This window comes from Halictus rubicundus, unplaced genomic scaffold (genome assembly GCF_050948215.1).
Source record: "Halictus rubicundus isolate RS-2024b unplaced genomic scaffold, iyHalRubi1_principal scaffold0560, whole genome shotgun sequence".
Lineage (NCBI taxonomy): Eukaryota > Metazoa > Arthropoda > Insecta > Hymenoptera > Halictidae > Halictus > Halictus rubicundus.
In genome coordinates, this window is record NW_027489101.1 from 80,001 (window position 1) to 90,680 (window position 10,680).

Below are 10,680 nucleotides of genomic sequence, written 5' to 3' on the forward strand. Positions count from 1 at the left end.
ATAAATTTTAACATTTCTATATTATTTTACACAAAATAACCAACTTTTCATAATTCACCGAACTTTGAAAATTTTTCTAAGTCCCACAAATAAGAGGAAAATTTTTAAGTATCGGTCCTAGACGATTTTCGACGTGATATCACTGTAATATAGACGGTTTCTAACAATATATATCATAACACCAAACTCGCTACAATTATTATTTATCGAGTTATTAGCAAATAATGGACGGATGTGCTACTTCGTCGGACGTTCGACGAAAATTTTTCTAAGTCCCACCGCCAAGAGGAAACTTTTTCCCTATCGGTCCTAGACGATTTTCGACGTGATATCACTGTAATATAGACGGTTTCTAACAATATATATCATAACACCAAACTCGCTACAATTATTATTTATCGAGTTATTAGCAAATAATGGACGGATGTGCTACTCCGTCGACAAAACTCTGGAAATTTTTCTAAGTCCCACCGCTAAGAGGAAACTTTTTCCGTATCGGTCCTAGACGATTTTCGACGTGATATCACTGTAATATAGACGGTTTCTAACAATATATATCATAACACCAAACTCGCTACAATTATTATTTATCGAGTTATTAGCAAATAATGGACGGATGTGCTACTCCGTCGGACGTTCGACGAAAATTTTTCTAAGTCCCACCGCTAAGAGGAAACTTTTTCCGTATCGGTCCTAGACGATTTTCGACGTGATATCACTGTAATATAGACGGTTTCTAACAATATATATCATAACACCAAACTCGCTACAATTATTATTTATCGAGTTATTAGCAAATAATGGACGGATGTGCTACTTCGTCGGACGTTCGACGAAAATTTTTCTAAGTCCCACCGCCAAGAGGAAACTTTTTCCCTATCGGTCCTAGACGATTTTCGACGTGATATCACTGTAATATAGACGGTTTCTAACAATATATATCATAACACCAAACTCGCTACAATTATTATTTATCGAGTTATTAGCAAATAATGGACGGATGTGCTACTCCGTCGACAAAACTCTGGAAATTTTTCTAAGTCCCACCGCTAAGAGGAAACTTTTTCCGTATCGGTCCTAGACGATTTTCGACGTGATATCACTGTAATATAGACGGTTTCTAACAATATATATCATAACACCAAACTCGCTACAATTATTATTTATCGAGTTATTAGCAAATAATGGACGGATGTGCTACTTCGTCGGACGTTCGACGAAAATTTTTCTAAGTCCCACCGCCAAGAGGAAACTTTTTCCCTATCGGTCCTAGACGATTTTCGACGTGATATCACTGTAATATAGACGGTTTCTAACAATATATATCATAACACCAAACTCGCTACAATTATTATTTATCGAGTTATTAGCAAATAATGGACGGATGTGCTACTCCGTCGACAAAACTCTGGAAATTTTTCTAAGTCCCACCGCCAAGAGGAAACTTTTTCCCTATCGGTCCTAGACGATTTTCGACGTGATATCACTGTAATATAGACGGTTTCTAACAATATATATCATAACACCAAACTCGCTACAATTATTATTTATCGAGTTATTAGCAAATAATGGACGGATGTGCTACTCCGTCGACAAAACTCTGGAAATTTTTCTAAGTCCCACCGCTAAGAGGAAACTTTTTCCGTATCGGTCCTAGACGATTTTCGACGTGATATCACTGTAATATAGACGGTTTCTAACAATATATATCATAACACCAAACTCGCTACAATTATTATTTATCGAGTTATTAGCAAATAATGGACGGATGTGCTACTCCGTCGGACGTTCGACGAAAATTTTTCTAAGTCCCACCGCTAAGAGGAAACTTTTTCCGTATCGGTCCTAGACGATTTTCGACGTGATATCACTGTAATATAGACGGTTTTTAACAATATATATCATAACACCAAACTCGCTACAATTATTATTTATCGAGTTATTAGCAAATAATGGACGGATGTGCTACTTCGTCGGACGTTCGACGAAAATTTTTCTAAGTCCCACCGCCAAGAGGAAACTTTTTCCCTATCGGTCCTAGACGATTTTCGACGTGATATCACTGTAATATAGACGGTTTCTAACAATATATATCATAACACCAAACTCGCTACAATTATTATTTATCGAGTTATTAGCAAATAATGGACGGATGTGCTACTCCGTCGACAAAACTCTGGAAATTTTTCTAAGTCCCACCGCTAAGAGGAAACTTTTTCCGTATCGGTCCTAGACGATTTTCGACGTGATATCACTGTAATATAGACGGTTTCTAACAATATATATCATAACACCAAACTCGCTACAATTATTATTTATCGAGTTATTAGCAAATAATGGACGGATGTGCTACTCCGTCGACAAAACTCTGGAAATTTTTCTAAGTCCCACCGCTAAGAGGAAACTTTTTCCGTATCGGTCCTAGACGATTTTCGACGTGATATCACTGTAATATAGACGGTTTCTAACAATATATATCATAACACCAAACTCGCTACAATTATTATTTATCGAGTTATTAGCAAATAATGGACGGATGTGCTACTCCGTCGACAAAACTCTGGAAATTTTTCTAAGTCCCACCGCTAAGAGGAAACTTTTTCCGTATCGGTCCTAGACGATTTTCGACGTGATATCACTGTAATATAGACGGTTTCTAACAATATATATCATAACACCAAACTCGCTACAATTATTATTTATCGAGTTATTAGCAAATAATGGACGGATGTGCTACTCCGTCGGACGTTCGACGAAAATTTTTCTAAGTCCCACCGCTAAGAGGAAACTTTTTCCGTATCGGTCCTAGACGATTTTCGACGTGATATCACTGTAATATAGACGGTTTCTAACAATATATATCATAACACCAAACTCGCTACAATTATTATTTATCGAGTTATTAGCAAATAATGGACGGATGTGCTACTCCGTCGACAAAACTCTGGAAATTTTTCTAAGTCCCACCGCTAAGAGGAAACTTTTTCCGTATCGGTCCTAGACGATTTTCGACGTGATATCACTGTAATATAGACGGTTTCTAACAATATATATCATAACACCAAACTCGCTACAATTATTATTTATCGAGTTATTAGCAAATAATGGACGGATGTGCTACTCCGTCGGACGTTCGACGAAAATTTTTCTAAGTCCCACCGCTAAGAGGAAACTTTTTCCGTATCGGTCCTAGACGATTTTCGACGTGATATCACTGTAATATAGACGGTTTCTAACAATATATATCATAACACCAAACTCGCTACAATTATTATTTATCGAGTTATTAGCAAATAATGGACGGATGTGCTACTCCGTCGGACGTTCGACGAAAATTTTTCTAAGTCCCACCGCCAAGAGGAAACTTTTTCCCTATCGGTCCTAGACGATTTTCGACGTGATATCACTGTAATATAGACGGTTTCTAACAATATATATCATAACACCAAACTCGCTACAATTATTATTTATCGAGTTATTAGCAAATAATGGACGGATGTGCTACTCCGTCGACAAAACTCTGGAAATTTTTCTAAGTCCCACCGCTAAGAGGAAACTTTTTCCGTATCGGTCCTAGACGATTTTCGACGTGATATCACTGTAATATAGACGGTTTCTAACAATATATATCATAACACCAAACTCGCTACAATTATTATTTATCGAGTTATTAGCAAATAATGGACGGATGTGCTACTCCGTCGGACGTTCGACGAAAATTTTTCTAAGTCCCACCGCCAAGAGGAAACTTTTTCCCTATCGGTCCTAGACGATTTTCGACGTGATATCACTGTAATATAGACGGTTTCTAACAATATATATCATAACACGAAACTCGCTACAATTATTATTTATCGAGTTATTAGCAAATAATGGACGGATGTGCTACTCCGTCGACAAAACTCTGGAAATTTTTCTAAGTCCCACCGCCAAGAGGAAACTTTTTCCCTATCGGTCCTAGACGATTTTCGACGTGATATCACTGTAATATAGACGGTTTCTAACAATATATATCATAACACCAAACTCGCTACAATTATTATTTATCGAGTTATTAGCAAATAATGGACGGATGTGCTACTCCGTCGACAAAACTCTGGAAATTTTTCTAAGTCCCACCGCTAAGAGGAAACTTTTTCCGTATCGGTCCTAGACGATTTTCGACGTGATATCACTGTAATATAGACGGTTTCTAACAATATATATCATAACACCAAACTCGCTACAATTATTATTTATCGAGTTATTAGCAAATAATGGACGGATGTGCTACTCCGTCGGACGTTCGACGAAAATTTTTCTAAGTCCCACCGCTAAGAGGAAACTTTTTCCGTATCGGTCCTAGACGATTTTCGACGTGATATCACTGTAATATAGACGGTTTCTAACAATATATATCATAACACCAAACTCGCTACAATTATTATTTATCGAGTTATTAGCAAATAATGGACGGATGTGCTACTTCGTCGGACGTTCGACGAAAATTTTTCTAAGTCCCACCGCCAAGAGGAAACTTTTTCCCTATCGGTCCTAGACGATTTTCGACGTGATATCACTGTAATATAGACGGTTTCTAACAATATATATCATAACACCAAACTCGCTACAATTATTATTTATCGAGTTATTAGCAAATAATGGACGGATGTGCTACTCCGTCGACAAAACTCTGGAAATTTTTCTAAGTCCCACCGCCAAGAGGAAACTTTTTCCCTATCGGTCCTAGACGATTTTCGACGTGATATCACTGTAATATAGACGGTTTCTAACAATATATATCATAACACCAAACTCGCTACAATTATTATTTATCGAGTTATTAGCAAATAATGGACGGATGTGCTACTCCGTCGACAAAACTCTGGAAATTTTTCTAAGTCCCACCGCTAAGAGGAAACTTTTTCCGTATCGGTCCTAGACGATTTTCGACGTGATATCACTGTAATATAGACGGTTTCTAACAATATATATCATAACACCAAACTCGCTACAATTATTATTTATCGAGTTATTAGCAAATAATGGACGGATGTGCTACTCCGTCGGACGTTCGACGAAAATTTTTCTAAGTCCCACCGCCAAGAGGAAACTTTTTCCCTATCGGTCCTAGACGATTTTCGACGTGATATCACTGTAATATAGACGGTTTCTAACAATATATATCATAACACCAAACTCGCTACAATTATTATTTATCGAGTTATTAGCAAATAATGGACGGATGTGCTACTCCGTCGACAAAACTCTGGAAATTTTTCTAAGTCCCACCGCTAAGAGGAAACTTTTTCCGTATCGGTCCTAGACGATTTTCGACGTGATATCACTGTAATATAGACGGTTTCTAACAATATATATCATAACACCAAACTCGCTACAATTATTATTTATCGAGTTATTAGCAAATAATGGACGGATGTGCTACTCCGTCGGACGTTCGACGAAAATTTTTCTAAGTCCCACCGCCAAGAGGAAACTTTTTCCCTATCGGTCCTAGACGATTTTCGACGTGATATCACTGTAATATAGACGGTTTCTAACAATATATATCATAACACCAAACTCGCTACAATTATTATTTATCGAGTTATTAGCAAATAATGGACGGATGTGCTACTCCGTCGACAAAACTCTGGAAATTTTTCTAAGTCCCACCGCTAAGAGGAAACTTTTTCCGTATCGGTCCTAGACGATTTTCGACGTGATATCACTGTAATATAGACGGTTTCTAACAATATATATCATAACACCAAACTCGCTACAATTATTATTTATCGAGTTATTAGCAAATAATGGACGGATGTGCTACTCCGTCGGACGTTCGACGAAAATTTTTCTAAGTCCCACCGCTAAGAGGAAACTTTTTCCGTATCGGTCCTAGACGATTTTCGACGTGATATCACTGTAATATAGACGGTTTCTAACAATATATATCATAACACCAAACTCGCTACAATTATTATTTATCGAGTTATTAGCAAATAATGGACGGATGTGCTACTTCGTCGGACGTTCGACGAAAATTTTTCTAAGTCCCACCGCCAAGAGGAAACTTTTTCCCTATCGGTCCTAGACGATTTTCGACGTGATATCACTGTAATATAGACGGTTTCTAACAATATATATCATAACACCAAACTCGCTACAATTATTATTTATCGAGTTATTAGCAAATAATGGACGGATGTGCTACTTCGTCGGACGTTCGACGAAAATTTTTCTAAGTCCCACCGCTAAGAGGAAACTTTTTCCCTATCGGTCCTAAACGATTTTCGACGTGATATCACTGTAATATAGACGGTTTCTAACAATATACATCATAACACCAAACTCGCTACAATTATTATTTATCGAGTTATTAGCAAATAATGGACGGATGTGCTACTTCGTCGGACGTTCGACGAAAATTTTTCTAAGTCCCACCGCCAAGAGGAAACTTTTTCCCTATCGGTCCTAGACGATTTTCGACGTGATATCACTGTAATATAGACGGTTTCTAACAATATATATCATAACACCAAACTCGCTACAATTATTATTTATCGAGTTATTAGCAAATAATGGACGGATGTGCTACTTCGTCGGACGTTCGACGAAAATTTTTCTAAGTCCCACCGCCAAGAGGAAACTTTTTCCCTATCGGTCCTAGACGATTTTCGACGTGATATCACTGTAATATAGACGGTTTCTAACAATATATATCATAACACCAAACTCGCTACAATTATTATTTATCGAGTTATTAGCAAATAATGGACGGATGTGCTACTCCGTCGACAAAACTCTGGAAATTTTTCTAAGTCCCACCGCCAAGAGGAAACTTTTTCCCTATCGGTCCTAGACGATTTTCGACGTGATATCACTGTAATATAGACGGTTTCTAACAATATATATCATAACACCAAACTCGCTACAATTATTATTTATCGAGTTATTAGCAAATAATGGACGGATGTGCTACTCCGTCGACAAAACTCTGGAAATTTTTCTAAGTCCCACCGCTAAGAGGAAACTTTTTCCGTATCGGTCCTAGACGATTTTCGACGTGATATCACTGTAATATAGACGGTTTCTAACAATATATATCATAACACCAAACTCGCTACAATTATTATTTATCGAGTTATTAGCAAATAATGGACGGATGTGCTACTCCGTCGGACGTTCGACGAAAATTTTTCTAAGTCCCACCGCCAAGAGGAAACTTTTTCCCTATCGGTCCTAGACGATTTTCGACGTGATATCACTGTAATATAGACGGTTTCTAACAATATATATCATAACACCAAACTCGCTACAATTATTATTTATCGAGTTATTAGCAAATAATGGACGGATGTGCTACTCCGTCGGACGTTCGACGAAAATTTTTCTAAGTCCCACCGCCAAGAGGAAACTTTTTCCCTATCGGTCCTAGACGATTTTCGACGTGATATCACTGTAATATAGACGGTTTCTAACAATATATATCATAACACCAAACTCGCTACAATTATTATTTATCGAGTTATTAGCAAATAATGGACGGATGTGCTACTCCGTCGACAAAACTCTGGAAATTTTTCTAAGTCCCACCGCTAAGAGGAAACTTTTTCCGTATCGGTCCTAGACGATTTTCGACGTGATATCACTGTAATATAGACGGTTTCTAACAATATATATCATAACACCAAACTCGCTACAATTATTATTTATCGAGTTATTAGCAAATAATGGACGGATGTGCTACTCCGTCGGACGTTCGACGAAAATTTTTCTAAGTCCCACCGCTAAGAGGAAACTTTTTCCGTATCGGTCCTAGACGATTTTCGACGTGATATCACTGTAATATAGACGGTTTCTAACAATATATATCATAACACCAAACTCGCTACAATTATTATTTATCGAGTTATTAGCAAATAATGGACGGATGTGCTACTTCGTCGGACGTTCGACGAAAATTTTTCTAAGTCCCACCGCCAAGAGGAAACTTTTTCCCTATCGGTCCTAGACGATTTTCGACGTGATATCACTGTAATATAGACGGTTTCTAACAATATATATCATAACACCAAACTCGCTACAATTATTATTTATCGAGTTATTAGCAAATAATGGACGGATGTGCTACTTCGTCGGACGTTCGACGAAAATTTTTCTAAGTCCCACCGCTAAGAGGAAACTTTTTCCCTATCGGTCCTAAACGATTTTCGACGTGATATCACTGTAATATAGACGGTTTCTAACAATATACATCATAACACCAAACTCGCTACAATTATTATTTATCGAGTTATTAGCAAATAATGGACGGATGTGCTACTTCGTCGGACGTTCGACGAAAATTTTTCTAAGTCCCACCGCCAAGAGGAAACTTTTTCCCTATCGGTCCTAGACGATTTTCGACGTGATATCACTGTAATATAGACGGTTTCTAACAATATATATCATAACACCAAACTCGCTACAATTATTATTTATCGAGTTATTAGCAAATAATGGACGGATGTGCTACTCCGTCGACAAAACTCTGGAAATTTTTCTAAGTCCCACCGCCAAGAGGAAACTTTTTCCCTATCGGTCCTAGACGATTTTCGACGTGATATCACTGTAATATAGACGGTTTCTAACAATATATATCATAACACCAAACTCGCTACAATTATTATTTATCGAGTTATTAGCAAATAATGGACGGATGTGCTACTCCGTCGACAAAACTCTGGAAATTTTTCTAAGTCCCACCGCTAAGAGGAAACTTTTTCCGTATCGGTCCTAGACGATTTTCGACGTGATATCACTGTAATATAGACGGTTTCTAACAATATATATCATAACACCAAACTCGCTACAATTATTATTTATCGAGTTATTAGCAAATAATGGACGGATGTGCTACTCCGTCGACAAAACTCTGGAAATTTTTCTAAGTCCCACCGCTAAGAGGAAACTTTTTCCGTATCGGTCCTAGACGATTTTCGACGTGATATCACTGTAATATAGACGGTTTCTAACAATATATATCATAACACCAAACTCGCTACAATTATTATTTATCGAGTTATTAGCAAATAATGGACGGATGTACTACTCCGTCGGACGTTCGACGAAAATTTTTCTAAGTCCCGCCGCTAAGAGGAAACTTTTTCCGTATCGGTCCTAGACGATTTTCGACGTGATATCACTGTAATATAGACGGTTTCTAACAATATATATCATAACACCAAACTCGCTACAATTATTATTTATCGAGTTATTAGCAAATAATGGACGGATGTGCTACTCCGTCGACAAAACTCTGGAAATTTTTCTAAGTCCCACCGCTAAGAGGAAACTTTTTCCGTATCGGTCCTAGACGATTTTCGACGTGATATCACTGTAATATAGACGGTTTCTAACAATATATATCATAACACCAAACTCGCTACAATTATTATTTATCGAGTTATTAGCAAATAATGGACGGATGTGCTACTCCGTCGACAAAACTCTGGAAATTTTTCTAAGTCCCACCGCTAAGAGGAAACTTTTTCCGTATCGATCCTAGACGATTTTCGACGTGATATCACTGTAATATAGACGGTTTCTAACAATATATATCATAACACCAAACTCGCTACAATTATTATTTATCGAGTTATTAGCAAATAATGGACGGATGTACTACTCCGTCGGACGTTCGACGAAAATTTTTCTAAGTCCCACCGCTAAGAGGAAACTTTTTCCGTATCGGTCCTAGACGATTTTCGACGTGATATCACTGTAATATAGACGGTTTCTAACAATATATATCATAACACCAAACTCGCTACAATTATTATTTATCGAGTTATTAGCAAATAATGGACGGATGTGCTACTCCGTCGACAAAACTCTGGAAATTTTTCTAAGTCCCACCGCTAAGAGGAAACTTTTTCCGTATCGGTCCTAGACGATTTTCGACGTGATATCACTGTAATATAGACGGTTTCTAACAATATATATCATAACACCAAACTCGCTACAATTATTATTTATCGAGTTATTAGCAAATAATGGACGGATGTGCTACTCCGTCGACAAAACTCTGGAAATTTTTCTAAGTCCCACCGCTAAGAGGAAACTTTTTCCGTATCGGTCCTAGACGATTTTCGACGTGATATCACTGTAATATAGACGGTTTCTAACAATATATATCATAACACCAAACTCGCTACAATTATTATTTATCGAGTTATTAGCAAATAATGGACGGATGTGCTACTCCGTCGACAAAACTCTGGAAATTTTTCTAAGTCCCACCGCTAAGAGGAAACTTTTTCCGTATCGGTCCTAGACGATTTTCGACGTGATATCACTGTAATATAGACGGTTTCTAACAATATATATCATAACACCAAACTCGCTACAATTATTATTTATCGAGTTATTAGCAAATAATGGACGGATGTACTACTCCGTCGGACGTTCGACGAAAATTTTTCTAAGTCCCACCGCTAAGAGGAAACTTTTTCCGTATCGGTCCTAGACGATTTTCGACGTGATATCACTGTAATATAGACGGTTTCTAACAATATATATCATAACACCAAACTCGCTACAATTATTATTTATCGAGTTATTAGCAAATAATGGACGGATGTGCTACTCCGTCGACAAAACTCTGGAAATTTTTCTAAGTCCCACCGCTAAGAGGAAACTTTTTCCGTATCGGTCCTA